General features: G+C 41.4%; 1 protein-coding gene across 1 annotated transcript in view; it reads left to right on the forward strand.

Moving 5' to 3' along the window:
- NCAM2 (neural cell adhesion molecule 2) overlaps window positions 1-16,081 on the forward strand; it is a 535,968-nt gene that overhangs the window by 434,249 nt on the left and 85,638 nt on the right. The gene's annotated exons all lie outside the window — the stretch shown is intronic.

The following is a 16,081-nucleotide window of genomic DNA, read 5'->3' on the forward strand; positions in this document are numbered from 1 at the left end:
CAATCTAAATCTGCTCTCCTCTAGCTTGTGGCCATTATTTCTTGTAACCCCCAGGGGCGCCTTGGTGAATAAATACTCACCAATTCCCTTCTGTGCCCCCCTGACAAACTTATAGGCAGCCACCAGGTCGCCTCTCAACCTTCTCTTGCGGAGGCTGAAAAGGTCCAGTTTCTCTAATCTCTCCTCGTAGGGCCTGGCCTGCAGGCCCTTAACCATACGAGTGGCCCTTCTCTGGACCCTCTCCAGGTTATCCGCATCCTTCTTGAAGTGCGGCGCCCAGAATTGCACAGATCTTCAAGGTCTGCTCTGTTCCAGCCCCACTTAATGTTTTTTAGCCACAGTATAGGCCACAATATAGGCCAGGGTTGAGAATGGAAGGGGCCTCCCCATACCACATGGCTCATCCCCTTTGCTGCTGAATTGTCTCCCATCACTCCCTATGGACCCCAAATATTCCCCAATGCCCAGATTGTTACCTTACCACTCCAATAACCTCCCCCAATTGCCACTCCACCCTCCATTGGCCCCTCCACTGCAGGATCATGGCCCTGATGCCCCAATCACGTCAAGAGTGGTGGTGGAAGTGGGAGGATAGTTCTCCATCTCTGCATCCTGGCTCCCCTGCCTTCTGTATCACCTCTATGGGCCTGAATCTAGTCCCTGCCAGACGCCATTTATGAATAGAGGGCAGGAGGGAGGGGACAGTGGAGGTGAAGAAATTCCAGAAAGCCACAGAGCCTGGCAGGGGGTGAATAATGGAACAGGCAGGGAAGGGGAATTGCCAATCTGTTGCTGCCACTGCTTTAGGGCTGATCAGGGTGGCAATCTAGGGGTGGCAGGATTCATGAAGGACAGAGAGATCAATGAGCTGGGAGATTCAGGATGCAAAAGACCATCAAGAGGGGAAAGGGGGTGATTGGGGTGGCAGGACAGTGATCTGGGTAGTGAGGAGGGACTAGAGTTGGGGTGATCCAGGAGTGGAGGGACTAATCTGTGAGTTAAAAGGGCATTTGCTGGGGCGATCAGGGTCGTATGGTAGTGGTGTGGGCACTGAGAGGAAATGGAATGACAGAGAGCAATCTGAGGGCCAATGGGGAGTGGAGGGTGCAATTTGGGGGGTGAGGGACAATTTTAGGGGGAAGGGGACTAAATGGCCCAAGGACCATGTGCAGAGGGAGCAGCAGCTCAGTAGCTCCTTACCTACTACTTTCCCTTTGCCCCTTTGGCCCCTACATTCCTATCTCTGCTCGCTCTTTCCCCAAGCTCACCCTCCCCCGGTCCCCCTTTGTCCTTTTCCCTATTCATCCCCTTCCCACTCATTGGCTGTCCCCAGTCCAGGGCCATAGAGACCTTGCTGATAGCTAGTCTACCTGGGAGCATCAACTCCTGGGATACTGGAAGACTACAAAATGGTGGCTTTATCTCAGTTGAACAGCTAGAAATTAACTTGATTTAGATAGCACTGGTCAAAGATAATACCCACCTGAAGTGGCATAACTTTAAGATGCCTAGAGGGCACTTAGTACTTGTGAATGGTACTTAATCATGCACTTAATCATGCAGTCATTCAAGTTTGAAGTGTTCTTAACATGGTCTGATTGAAATGTGTATTCTCACTCTTGAAATTTCTGCCCAAATAACATGAGATCATAAAATACAAAGATCTTTTGACTTTTCTGAAAAATGTTAAGCTTTCTCACATCTTGGAGCTGATTATTTCCCTGTGTATTTTCATGTATATTTTTGCTGATAGGCTTGTGTAAATACTCAGATTTATCCAGCAAGTCCTTGTTTTACTCTTCTTTGGTTAGTCTGTAAGGATCAAGTATCTTGTCTACTACTTAACTTCCGACAAACATGGCTAAAAATGGTTTGTTTTCTTTCCTTTTTTTGCCTAAGAGGACACAAGAATAGCTATAAACAGGTGTTTTTAAAAGTTTAGATGCAGTGAATTATTATTGCACTTGATTAATACATTCTGTATTGTATTCTATATTGTGCTGGTTATCATTTTTTGTGTATCAGGTAAAGAACATATTAATTGTAGTGATAAAGATTTATGTGACTAATCACCTAACTTTGGTCATGATAAAGTTTACAAAGGAAAACTAAAAAGGGAGAAAGAGGAGATCAGAAAAAGTGGTCTATTTTAAATAGCTATTTTCTAGATATTCAGTAGAGGCATAGACATATTTATGTATTTTAGGAAAAATTCAGTTGTGGGGAAATAGGAAACATCTTGTAGTCACTATAAAAAATAACCAGGTTGGCTTTATCCTTAGTAGTAGACAACCATCATTTTCTTAGTAAGGTACATCTTGTGAAAAAATAAGCCAATGCATTTCAGTACTTAAATGGACTATGAAAACTGCAATAAAACAGAATATGTCTAGCAATGCAGCAAAATAGAAAGCTTACCAAATTGCAGATTTGTGGGAAAGAGCTTTATAGAAACAGATGAAAATCAGAAGGTGTGAAGCCTGAAGTGTTGCTGATGGAGCAAAATGTTGTTGTAGAGATGAGAATTGAAAGGAAGCTGTTAAAGAGAGGATTTTAATAGAAATTAGCCTGTTCAAAACTAACACTAGGCACAAAACAGTCCCATTAATTTTTTTTCCCCAAATGATGTGAGAAATGGTGACAACTTCTTCAAAATAAGAATTTTGTGTTTTCTCAAGTATTAGCAACTGGCATTTCATTGATGGCATATTGAAAGAAACATTAAAGATTCTGTCATAAAAATAGTCCTGTCTATCAAACATCCATGTTAGTATAAGGATGTAGAAACATCTATTAGAAAAAAAGAAATTAATAGCCCAAAGCCTATAACTGAAATCTGAAAAATAGTAAAAGTAGACCCTGTCAATAATTTTTCAGCAAAATACATTTTCATGAGAACCTTTTATTTTTATTTTTTTTATGTAGAAATGTACCAATTTTACAAGACTTTTGTCAGGAAAGGTGTCTCAGAACCAGGCTGTAATTTCCAGTCAAAATAAAAGAGAACCCTAGCACACAGATTGGTAGTTAATCCAGTTGTTTGGAATGTGGTGATATAGGTTCAAGTTCAGAGTCTGGATTCAACAGAGCTAGATCTTGAACAGGAGTATGCCATAACCCAGCTGGTTGCCTGGACCGAACACCAGGATAACAGTCATTCTAGGGTAGGTTTCTTTGTTATAGATTTTCATGTAAAATTTAAAATGTCCTGTTTCATCCAAGATAGTAGATGAGGATTCTTGAGAGACGGGAAAGCAATTTTTGTCATATTCCAAGAGAAAGACCAATATTCTTATGTATGGGAGCCCTGAGTGAGTGTTAGTGAGATTGGAAGGGTTGGATTTTTATAGGAAAATTGGAACATATATATATTGGAACATCCATATATATGTTCCAATATACATGTTCCAATTTATATGATGTATATTATATAAATGATTTATATGTTTTATATATAATATATATGTGTTTCCAATATCCCCAGTGTTTCCTGTAGCTTGTGGTAGCAGTCCTTGTTCCATCATAAACTTTTGTCCCCCCCCGAGTTTTATGAGAGTGGAGAAAAGACTGGGAATGGAATCAAAAGGTGAGTTAGTACTGTGTTCTTGGGCACCCATGTCCCTTAGAGTAGAGAGATGTTAGTCCCTAAGATGTCTGTAATGCCTTGGTGGAGCTGTAATGCAGAACTGATGGCTAGATCCCATTTCTCTTTTCAGACCATTTGGGCCCTTTGCTGTTTTGGCCTACTCCTCAGTCATTTACATCAAAAGAGATTCTGACTTCCACAGCTGGATGTCACATGCAGACGAGTGGGTAACACACAGAGTTACTATATGTCCAATACAGAGGAAGGATCCCCTCTCACAGTTCACTTAGCACTACAGAAACGCAGAGTCCAGGCATATTCCAGGAAAACTGGTACAGCTGTAAAACTCCCAGGATTATAATGAAAGAGCACCTAAAAAATACCTGCAGGAACAAGAAACAAATTACTGATCAGTGAATATCTGGATGGAACTGTTCCCAGTTTGCAAGAAACATTTTGACAGATGTTTCAGTAATTTCAAGACATCGTGATTTCACTGTCTTGAAAACAATGGGCTGTGCAAGGCACTGGAGACAGAAACAGGGAAAATATCAGTAGGTTTTTTTTGGTTTCATTAAAAATGTGTTGAACTGCTGTGAGTATCTAAATTCAGATGCCCCAGATATACAACTCTATAACTTTATTACTACTTTATAATTACCATGAAAAAGCAGATTCTATCATCCTCGGAGTGAGTTAACTCCTGATCACGTGCAGATGATTCAATTGTGTCATTTGAATTGCTCAGACGAAACAGATATTCACTGTGAACAAGGGTGGCAGGATTAGACTGCAAACCATTAATTTTATTATTGTCTTTCATATCTGACAAACAATTTTAAATAGAACATGATAGCATCATGAGATATGTTACTAAAAAGAACCATCAGCCCATTTTTATTTTTACCCATTAATCCATAATATTTTGGTTCAGTTGTATACTTCTTCATTTCTGGTTTTATTGTCTCTTGCAGGTACATCATCGGGGGGTGTCTACAGAGGTTACACTTTTCACATGATGAAGCCACCAAAAGCACTCTAGAGCTGTTACATAACAAATGTTCACAGTTGCAGAGTTCTTTTAAAATGGCCAATTGTTCAAAAATTTTAACCTTCATCACATGAAGGCACTCTAGGGCAAAGTGCCTTAGCAAACCTGTGTCCAGGTTCACAGTGAGGGCTACTTTCAGGTAATTCTGCCTGCATCCCATGCACCTTTATGCAGGGCTTGATTCCTCTCTCTGCCCGAGCACTGGGCCAGCCCCCAGACTGTCAGTAACAGCCTTTCATCCTAGCCCAACATCAGCCTGTCTGGGGAGAGGGAAGGACGGATGCTGTCTCTCCCCACAGTGTCCCCAGGACCAGGGAAGCTGGGCGCACTGCTGTGGGGAGAGATCTTTCCCCTCTGCTTGCTTCCCCAGGACTCAGAGAGCATTTAGCCTGACTAGGCACACTATGAGGGGGTGTGGGTCTGTCCCCGCTTGCTTGCTTGCTTCTCTGGGACCAGGGGAGCAAGCAGCCCAGCCAGGCTGATTTGCTTTCCCAGTCCCAGGACAGCAAGCAGGAAGAAGAGGATTCCCCACCCCGCTCTCCGCAGCATGCCTGGCCATGCTGTTGGCTCCCCACAGCCCCAGGGGCACTGGGCAAAGACACCAGGCCCCTTTCTCTCCCCATGCACCAGACTGTGGATCTCAGCTGGCCGGTGGGATGAGAAGCTGTCACTGTCAGCCTAGGGTGGGGAGCAGCTGCAGCAGCCCCGGGCAGGCAAGCTGCTTGGTTATGGCTAGCACCTTTGCCTGCTCTCAGCAGTCTCCAGCAGCCCTGTGCCTCCTGGCCTGAGCCAGTGCAGGGAGGCTCTGAGCTCTCCCCTCCCATTCTCCCCAAATACCAAATGGCTGTTATATTCAATCATGCTGTAACTTTTAGCACTTTTTATAAAGTGTGAAAGTTACAACATGATTGTAAGTGCCTTTCTGTATGTGCCCTGAGATGCAGCTAGTTGGAGGGATTTTTGTAATTGCAGCTGGACTATTTCAACAATTCAGTAATAAAATGTAAAACTAATTAATCTTAGTGAGTTGGTTTCTGTTCTAAGTTTGTGGTTGTGTTTCCCTCTTTGCTTCAGAATACTTCGTTGAATTGTTTGCTGAGCCATAATTTGGGTTAAATGTATGAAAGTAACTCTTCCAGCAAAATGAGAGAGAGAATTAAAATGTGAATATAAATAAGTCTCCTCAAGCAAAACTTTTCCCTGTTAATGAGAAGCTGTATGCTAAATACCATTTTAAAGGACAACACAGTTGCTTACTTGATACTTACATGGTCTCAGCTGTGTTGAATAAAGCCATGTTTTCAATCCATTACTCAGGAATAGTTATGAATTGTCATCTGCTCTATTCCATTGGTTTGCTTTGCTATATACAGTGAGGTGTGCATGAGTGGTATGAAGAGAGGGCAAAAATTGAAAACAATCTGGAATCTCAGAAGTGCATTTTTTTTAAATTTTAAAGGAAAATGGACCCTTTCTAAAAGAATAATATTATTGTAGCACCATTCCAAATGAGGCTACAGTGGGTACATCTACAGATATCCTTTACTGAAGAGCTAATTAGTCAACTCTGCAGTAAATTGTCACTGTCCACATATGTACCAGTATTAGGATTCAGTGACTGAACTGTCAGGGACAGTACTATCTTACAGACGAGTGATTAACTGCAATCAAATGCTTATCTGGACGATGACCACCAGGTACAAATGGCACCTGGTTTGCCCAGCCAGTTGGGGGCCAGACTCCCAGCTCCTACCAGACCCTCTGCTACCTGACACTGTCAACTGGAGCCCGGGGCTGACTCCCCTCCCCGCCCATGTCCTCTGCCAGCCCAGGGCTGCTCTGCCCCATTTCTAATTGTTGCAGTCCCAGGCACACATGTAGATTCTGCACATGGTAGCAGTTAACTCCTGCATGAACTGCCCTGGATTTTATTCCGTTACCTTAATGGCACGTATAGTTGACCCACTGTGTACATACAGAACAAGCTGTATGTGCTTTTTAAAAAGTATTAGTTATTGTATCCACTACGTATCTAGAGCCCACAGAAGTCAATAAAGATAATTCCCTGTTTTCTATGGATCAGGCCTTAATATAATTTTTTTGCCTTTAATTTATGGCTCTTCAAATTTTATAATAATAATTGTTCCACTAGTATACTTTTTTTCTTATTAGACCTGGGTGTTTCAATGAAAATATGCACCAAAGGTCATCTCCCAAGTGTAACTGTAGCCCTTGAGATCCCTGCTGTTGCTTCTAATTCATTTTGTTTATATTATGTCTGGAAATCTTTAAACTACCTAATGAAAACAAAAAATAAACATAAAGGAGTAGGAAAAACTTAGAAGAGCAATTGTGTTTTGCCAACTGAGTATGCACCAAACATATGATATGCTTGTGCCAAGTGCAATCTTTTTTACATCAATTACAGAAAATTATGTTTTAAAATGAAATGATCCATGTAACATTATATTTGATTCACAGGTAATTAAACTGCCCTATTTTATATGAACACTGTAATAATTTAATATTATATGGAGTGGTAGAAGTTTCAGGCAGAGCCATTATCATGTAATTTTTTTTCAATTTCATTTTTATTTGGGTTTTCATGTTTGTTAAACAAAGACGACTTGGGGTCCAATCCCATTTCCATGCAAGTTAATGGAAGTTATGCCATTGCTTTTCATGCAGGATTAGACCTTTAATTGTAATGTTTTTACCATTCTAGTAGTTGGCTTGAAATATTTTCATTAACAAAGTGTAGCTCATTGTGTTAGTTGAATTTTGACATTTAAAAATTGTTACTTGGGCAAGCCAGCAGATAGAATTGGGGCAATAAAACTGTTTCTACATATGAATCAACACAATACCTATGCCCTCAACAACAATGCATATCGTCAATCTGCTCATCACAACTTATATGGGATAGATCTTCCAGTTACAAATAAAGAGAAGGACTTTTGCTGCCTTTGTGCACGCTTGTAGATCAGGCAGAGGTCACAGGCCTTTTGAACAGAGGTTTGTTGAGAAATTCTTCAGGTTGGCTTACTCTACTGGCAGTTGAATTTATGTAAGTAAGCAGTGCAGGGCTAGCATTCATATCATGCGAGGAGGGGGACATGAAAGGGGGAATGTGATAGGTCAGCATTTTCTCACAAAGAGGGTCACAGAGGTATTAAGGGAGAAGGTCTTTCCCTGAACTTCCTGCCCCACTGGAGATAAAGATTTAGTCAGAAGCCAATGTGCTCAATTCTGTGTTGGTTTGCACCTTGTGTAGTCATTCCCCTGGTCAGCACAGAGAGGATGTAAAATGATAGTACATCAGAACTCACCACTTAACTGACACTGTTAAAAGAGTTCTTACACCAGTACTCAGTGTACACAGATGTAAATAGCTACACACAGTGCAGGTTATTGCAAAATCAGACCTGGAGAGTAGTTTCCTCCTTGGCCTGGCCTCCCCTCCCACCCCTGCCACACAAACACCTCTTCCTTATAAAAGCAATTTTTTAATTCTCCCACCCTTTAAGATACGTTTCTTTGGGTACGTACAGATGTTACACTTTGATCAACCTAACTAGGATTAGATTGATCTAAATGTTGAACAGCCCAATCTAACTTAGTTCATCTGAGGAGGTTACTAAGTAGATCAGGATAACCCATGCTCGATATAACCAAATGTGTGTACATGTTCAGAGTACAGTCTCAGGGCTCAGAAAGCCCAGCCACGAACCCCAGCCAGGGGTCTGTGCTTTTCCTAACCCACCCCCAACACGGAACGGGCTATTTTTAGCTCTCCAACCTCCCCACCCCTGGACAGATAACCCTTCTAGATCCGCCAAACCTCTTGTGAATCTGCTAGCCCCACCCCATCTCACCCACCTGGCCCTACAACCTGACTTATTTAGATTGCATTCCCAGCAAAAGAAAACGTGCATAAGTGGGGAGCCAATTTACAGTCATGTGGTTTAAAGCAAGCTGCATATTTGTAGATTGGGTTCCACGACTATGTGTATATGCCCTCAGACTCTGGTTTTGCACTGTAACAACCTGTCACCACTAACTTATAAAAGTTACCAAATCAAAGTTTAATATTCTGTAACAGTTATTCTACATGTATGTAGGATTTTTATGATGCTTATAGGCTCATAACTTTAGAATTGGAGCCAAGAAGAAAACTGTTCCCTGCAACAGCTAACTCCCCAATGTTTTTCAGTATTTTCATGTATACACAAATTACTTTTCTTTATGTGATTGGTCCCCTGAAAATGCTCTACAGCCATGATGTAACATCCATTAATGCCTCCAGAGCCCTTGTAAAATGACCAATTGCACAAAAAAGTAACCCTTGTCAAATGAGGTATTAGAGGAAGGTGGTCTAAAGAAGAGCACCTTAGGGAACTTGTACTCCCTCAAGGGTTAATTAATCCTGCTTTGTGGGGCTAGGCTGGTGCTCATACAGGCAAGCATCAGCCCAGTCCCGTCTCTGGGGATGTCAGCAGGGGCGGGAGTTGGGGAGAGGGAAGGATCTGCAGGCAACTGCCAGCTGGGCTTGGTCTGAACGGAGGGAAGGGCAGGGTGGTAAGAAGCCCCCTTGCCTTGCAGGCCCAGCCCTGCTCCCCCATATACCCCAGCTGGGGTAGCTGTGGGGGGGGACCCATTTGGTGGGGGGGTATGTTCCACCCCACCCCCTCCTCCAGTTCCAGCCAAACCAAGTCCAACAAGCAGCTGCCTGCTGCTTCCTCCCTGTCCCATTCTGTCCCCTGCTGACAGCCCCAGCGCTGGGATTGGGGTGGGGAGAGGTGGTTCAGCAGCTTCCTCAGAGGCTACTGGACCACCCCCACCTGATGGTAGGACGGATGCAGGCAGGCTTAAGCCCCTCAGATCCAACCGGTGACTGTCTGTTGGTTTGAGGGGCCAGTGCTCACTCACTGTGAGTTAGTGGGGGCCCTAAACATCTGTAGGCACCCTATAATTCTGTTAGTCTCAAAAAGGATCTATTACAAGATACAACTGTGCTCTTAAAACCTTAACTCTCCTTGAATGGGAACAGTTTTTGTTGCCCATCAGTCCCAAAAGAATCCTAAAGCCATACTTTCTTCAAACCGGAAAGTCCATTTAATATGCATATAAAAACTAAACAGTTCCATTCTCATATCTTGCTATGATAACCAGACAATGTAAACAACCTAAGCCCAGCACCAGAATGTTTTTAACTGTTAGATTTATGACTCCATTTGTTTCACTGCAAACCTTGTGTTAGCAATCTTTGCTTTTTATATAAATACACAATTCTTCTTGAAAGCAGTTAATATCCTGTAATAATGAATGAGACTTCTCAAGCTGAAACATTTATGTACTGAGTCTGAAATATTGTTTTACCTCTAGATGCAGAAACTCTAAATATTACAGTTTTCTTTCATGCTTAAGTGTTATATTCCTTGTAGAATTTCCTCTGCTGTGGCATATTGAGGGGAAATCATGCTGTCTGTTTAAATTGTAGGGGGTTACTAACCATGCTTGCAGGCTAAGGGACTCCAGGGAAGTGCACAGACAGAATCTTGTTTTCAGTATTGCTGTTGATTGAAACTTTCTGCAACATGGCAGGTTCAGTTGGTGCTTAATGTTCATTGGTTTTCATTTGGGGGTATGTTATAGAGTCTTTTTTTCCCCTCTGGATGTTAAGAAAATAAAGTATTATCCTGTTACTCCTTCTTCAGAAACAGCTTCAATGCTCTTGTTTCAACTCCCCTGTGTTTAGCAAAAATAATACCAGCTCTTCTTCCATAAGGTCTTTTCCATCCTTCAAAACGAGTGGCTAGTTCCATGTGACTTGTACCTCAATAAATAGCTCCTGTCTCATAGGAAAACAGGACTTAAGCAGTTTAGGTTTTCTTTCACATATTTATATGTCCAAGTTTACCTTCAAAGCTGTCAGAAATCTACATTTTTTTTCCTTTTTATTTGGAGTAATTGCTTAATGTAGGGCTTCCCCGAACTGAATACTTTTTATACAAACCCTACACAATCAAAGAGTTTGTCTACAAAGTGAGAGTAATATAGTATGTGATGTACCACAATATTTGACAAGGATAGGACAGGATAGGATAGAATGGCTGTGAATTACCTCTGGTCTTCCAGAAATTATCAATAGCACCTTTAAAATGTATGGGAAATGGTAGGCACATCGGGAATGCAACTTTTGAGAATTCTGAATTGGTAATAAAGCACCAGGGTTAAGTTTAGTTTGTGGAGATGATTGGAAATCACAAACTGTATTGGTTCAGTGATCATTGTGAAGGTTTGCCAAGATATCCTTGGATAAAAATCACAGGTCATTCAAAATATGCCCAATATTGGCCCTTTAAGAAGGGCCAGTTTAGGGGACAATTATGAAGTACCAGTTTAGGGGACAAATCCAGTTCTGTTTGAAATTAGAGAGGTTTACTGCTCATAATAATTATCAGATTTTTCTGTAAGAGGTATGTGATTAACATATTAATGAAGCTCTTCCATTCCTACAATTCATTCCAAAGTAATAACATTGCTTTATTGGGAGATAGAATGCCTATCATTATTTTGAGTTCATTTTAAGCCTTGGACATCCTACACTGTACTGGCAAGGGCAGCTCCCTTACCTAACCAGTTGGTACTGCGGAGGTCCCCTTTCTCCCTTTCCCCCCCAATCCTGCATCTAATTGTGCAAAGTATCATCAAGGCACAAGTGTTTGTTTACTTGCTTTCCACTGAAGGTTATAACTAGTATACATTACAGTACTAAGTAGCACACTGCTATTTGTAGTGACAGTATTGACTCTTTCTGTTGCAATGAAATACTAAAATAATCAAGGAATACCACATATAAGGAGTTTTTGAACAGAATTCCTCATTAATGTCAGTGCTTAAGGCTGAATGGTTTTTCACAAGTTTTTAATTGTGATTCATTTTCATAAAGCTGTTTTTAAGACTCCAGATACCAAGATATACAGTAACACTGTTGGTATTGATCCTTTAAAACACTAAGCCTATGGGTAATTTTCTTTATTAAATAGTTCCATGTTACTCAGGTGTATGCAAGACTGAGCCCTTATATTGTATGAGGTGTTAACATGTTAATGTTTTAGTAAGAGTAGACTCCTGGCCATGCTTTGAGATGTTTAAATTTTAAAAATATTTACTGTAACACTATTTTTTAGTACACCTTAAGGTTTATTTTGAATGAAGTTATTCAGACTTGTAAAGGAATCACAGCTAATAGGCAATTAAAACACGACCGAAGCTTAGTTTATATTTTTCCATTTAATCTTACCATCTTACCCATCCTGCATATTATATTTCCCTTTCTTCTCAATATATGGTTGTTAATTTCATCACTAAAGAGAATAGTCTACTGGTTATAATTGAGATTTTAATTTTTAAAATCTTATGAAAATGATAAAAAACCAAAGAATGCTGACACACACATAACTTTACTGCTTTGTTTATGAGGAAATGATCCTGCATTTCAATGACTAATTCATATAAAATGCTCATAATTGAGTGTGAAATGTGAAAGTTCTTGTTTTCCAAAATTCATTAAACTCATTTAGCTCCACTTGTAATGTGACTTCTATCTACTACAGAAAAACAAGATGCATCCAAAATAGAAGATAAACATGAAGTCAAAAATAACAAAGTAGTAATAAGAGAACTAATTATACTTTCATTAAACATAGAACTTGAAAATTAAGCCTAAATCAACTATTGAAATACTTTACCGCTACCAAAAATTGGGCTCCTGCCACTGTGATTCCAATGATTCTGCATGACTTCAGACTCATTGTTCCCTGTAAATGACCATAATACCCCAGTTCTATGGGGCAAGGCGTATTTTTATGTCCATTTGTACATTCCCTGATGTAGCTCTGAACACCTTGTACAAGACCCAGGAAAGAATAGGAGGGAACTTTATTGTAGAGATATCTGCACATTCCTTCCCTGAAGAAGAAGGGAATTAACATTCAGATGGTTTCTGAATCCAGGTCTTAAAAAGCTTATACTACTTCAGTGATGTTTACTGTGATCATGCCAAAACTTTATAATATCCTGTTTCATGCTTTCAGTGAGTATCTGGAAACATATATATATGAGCTACACCTGCCAACTTTCTCAAATTGAGGTATATATCTTAAGCAGGGAAGTTGATTTTGCGCGCATCTACATGTGCACATTTACTGCACAGTATGGAAGCACGTCTACACATATACATCTGTACAGCACAGTGAATAAGTGAATATGGTGACTTAAGTTGATTTGAGCATAGCCTCCATGGAGCTATTGCCATGGGCATGTATCTGGTGCATGTTACAGACTCTTCTAACACCTGTCCCTTCTGTGAGCAGAGGTAGACCGTGGCACATGCCTAACATGAGCCAGGCTGAAGATCCTTTACCACCTCCTAAAAAACCTGTTGCTGAGGTTTTGGCTGCACCATTCCATGCACCTTTTTGTTTACACACTCCCCATCCATCATTCCACCAAATCCTTGGACTCCCCTGGTTAACTTCCTCCTGACTCTAAGCTAGCTGAGCCAGAAGGAGGCTCTGGCTGACTGCAGGGCTGTCTTCCTATCACTCATTCATGCATATCTCTGGGTGAGTTTCACTGGACAGTGTCCACTAGATCCTTAAATTTGCTCTGCCATGTGTCCTCCCCCTTCCCTCCTCCCCCACCCCCCGCCTCTGCTCCCTTGGAGCACTTACTATTAACTTCTGACCCTCACTTCTGCCCCTGTTGTTATTTTAGATGTTCTTAATGGGTGTCTTTAATAGCCCTCTCTAACAAACAGAGGGCTATTTCTATTTAGGCCCATGCTCAGCATTCTCTTATGCATCAAATAGGTGTGGTGCGTAGGTTGCAGACTGAAGTGTTCACAAACAAATAAGGTACATCAAGGAGCTGATTGAAAACAGCTTCTGGTAGGGGAAGTTTTGTAGTAGAGGTACTCAGAGGGACTTTGGTTATGTTGATATCAATCTGAATGGATTTTGTTTGTGTATGCTTTGGCTGTGAAGATTGGGGTGGCTAGTAGGGGAGCATGGAGGCCATAGAGGGGCACTATGTTGAGCTGATTAAACATGGTTTTGTTTGCCTTTAATGAAAGGCATGGGGTCTCTATTGCAGAAATGTGAAGGCCACTAAAGGGCACCTTGTGCGAGCATAGTTGATTTTCAGGGGGCATTAGCTGTGTGAGAACAGTAGGAGTGCCTAGAGAAGGTGCTGTGTTTTCTGTCTGGGACACAGCAGACATTGGATAATTATGCCCAAAGCGGTGCACAACTGCTTCAGAAGACATTCCAAGAGTGTCAGGTAGCCTGTTGGGGACAGGCAAAGTGTACCAGTATGCAGAGTAAAATGTGCAGGAAGAAGCCTGAGTCTGAGCCAAGCAGACAGTGGAGACAGGTAGAGGATCAAGCCTCAGTTTTTCTTCATTGCATCTTCAGTCCAACCTTTCTATATGGTCTGTTCCCAGTATTCTGCACAGGCCACTGCTTCTGGTATTGGTGTTACCAGATCTTGTGGGGTGCATTGTGGTGCTACAGGGCATCTCAAGAGATGAACCATGGTTTGCTTCTCCTGACAAACCTATTGGTCAGTTGCACAGAGGCCCCATGATTTCATGAGAGAGTTGTAACTTCCAAGGCTCTTCTCAGTCTGTTCAGGCTCTGCCATGTATGCCATTTGTAGCTGGAACCTGAGTTAACTGCTGCATACAGATCATACATGTGAAGCAGTTGAGAGCTGCCAAGAACAAGCTGCCCAGGATTGCCAGGACATCCTGTCTGGGGCAGATGAAAAAAGGAGAGATAGCTGAGAGGTCTGGGAGCAAGCTGCACAGAGCAACAAGATGACTAGTTCAGACCACAGAACTGAGGGTGGGCTGGACTGTGAAATCGGGATTAAGTTACAAGCCAAAAGAGCCAGATTTGGTGCTAGGACTAGGTAGTGAAGAGAGAGAAATTTATCTTCAAAGCCAGCAGTACCACTAGGCTGATTTTGGATGGGATCAGATAGAATTCCTCACCCCACCCCCTGATGATGAGAACAGCAGAGAGAAGAGTACCCAAGGTGCTCCTCTGGCAGCTGAGGACAGCCTTCCAAATTATGGAACAGCTACCTTCAGGCCTGGCAAGCAGATTAAAAAGGGAGGTAACCAAGAGGCCAGAGAGCCTAGCAGAACTGACTTCCAGGGGACATCAGACTTCAAGTCAAAGCCTTCAACCTGCTACACCCTCTCACAGCTGCTGCCAACTGTTGCCCCATGTAGTTAGCTGTGCATGGGCCATGACAGGCAAATTCTTTTTTTCCTTTATTCTGTATTTCCAAAGCAAGGTGCATGTGTAATTTGGGGGATGGACGTTATGCAGAAAACATGGTACATTGCTCAACTTCTTCTCTATATTGTCTGTGTAATAGTGCTATTCCAACTAGATAGTTAACATCATTATCATTTTTCTTACTGCTTTCTGTGTTTTTATCCTAATATTTAGTTACTGTTTTAGAACCAAGTATGATCTGCATGGAACGCTCAGGTTATGGTTTAGTGTTGCAACCTACTATATGACATATATTGATGTGAACTTTGGAAAAATCAACTTTCACTGTCACATAGCATAAAAATGTTAGATGACCTTCAGGATAAGGTCCAAGTCTGCTTCTCTTCATACTTGTTTAGCATGTTCCCAATAGTTTTTGGCTAACAGACCTCCTTTTAAGGACCTACTGGTATGGCCAATTCATTTTCAAATTCTTGGTATTTGAACTCTAAAGGTTTCCTTTAACTGAACCCCATCCTTTTAGAAGTGTAATAAAATGTCGCAAAATTTGCCCAGCATTGTAAATGGCTGATTTACATACCATGTCCAGGACCATGGATAGTTACTGAGGAATGCATGGTGCAGTTCAGGATGTGGCAGAAATTGATGCTATCCTGATATCAATACAGATGTGTCTGAAAATTGCTGTAATTTGCAACAGCAGCTGCCAAAGGACCACTACCACAGCCAATTACCAATTAAGAGCAAGGAAACTGATGCTCCATATTCTAGATTTGTGCCTCCTATACTGAGGCAGCACAGGAGTATAGCGCCAAAAAAAACCCACATTCACAGATTTCTGCTGCCTGAGTGTATCTCTGTACCGGATTTCATGGTGTGGTTCTCCAAATCAGCTTTAGGGCAGATTTTTCACCAGTGGAATAAAGGCCAAAGTGATACCAGATCTCAGTGAAAAAAAAAATCACAGCGTCTTATAAAAATATGACAAAAATATCCTTGTGTGTGGACATAGCTTGTGTAATTCCTGTATTAATGTCCCTAGATAGCATAATATACTTCATCATAGTAACATTTGTCTCCAAACAAAAACTATTTGGAACCATTAGCAGTGGACAAGATGATTATTGACCA

The sequence above is a fragment of the Crocodylus siamensis genome, chromosome 1, assembly GCF_052110815.1.
Source record: "Crocodylus siamensis isolate JL-2025a chromosome 1, ASM5211081v1, whole genome shotgun sequence".
In the NCBI taxonomy this organism is placed as follows: Eukaryota; Metazoa; Chordata; order Crocodylia; family Crocodylidae; genus Crocodylus; species Crocodylus siamensis.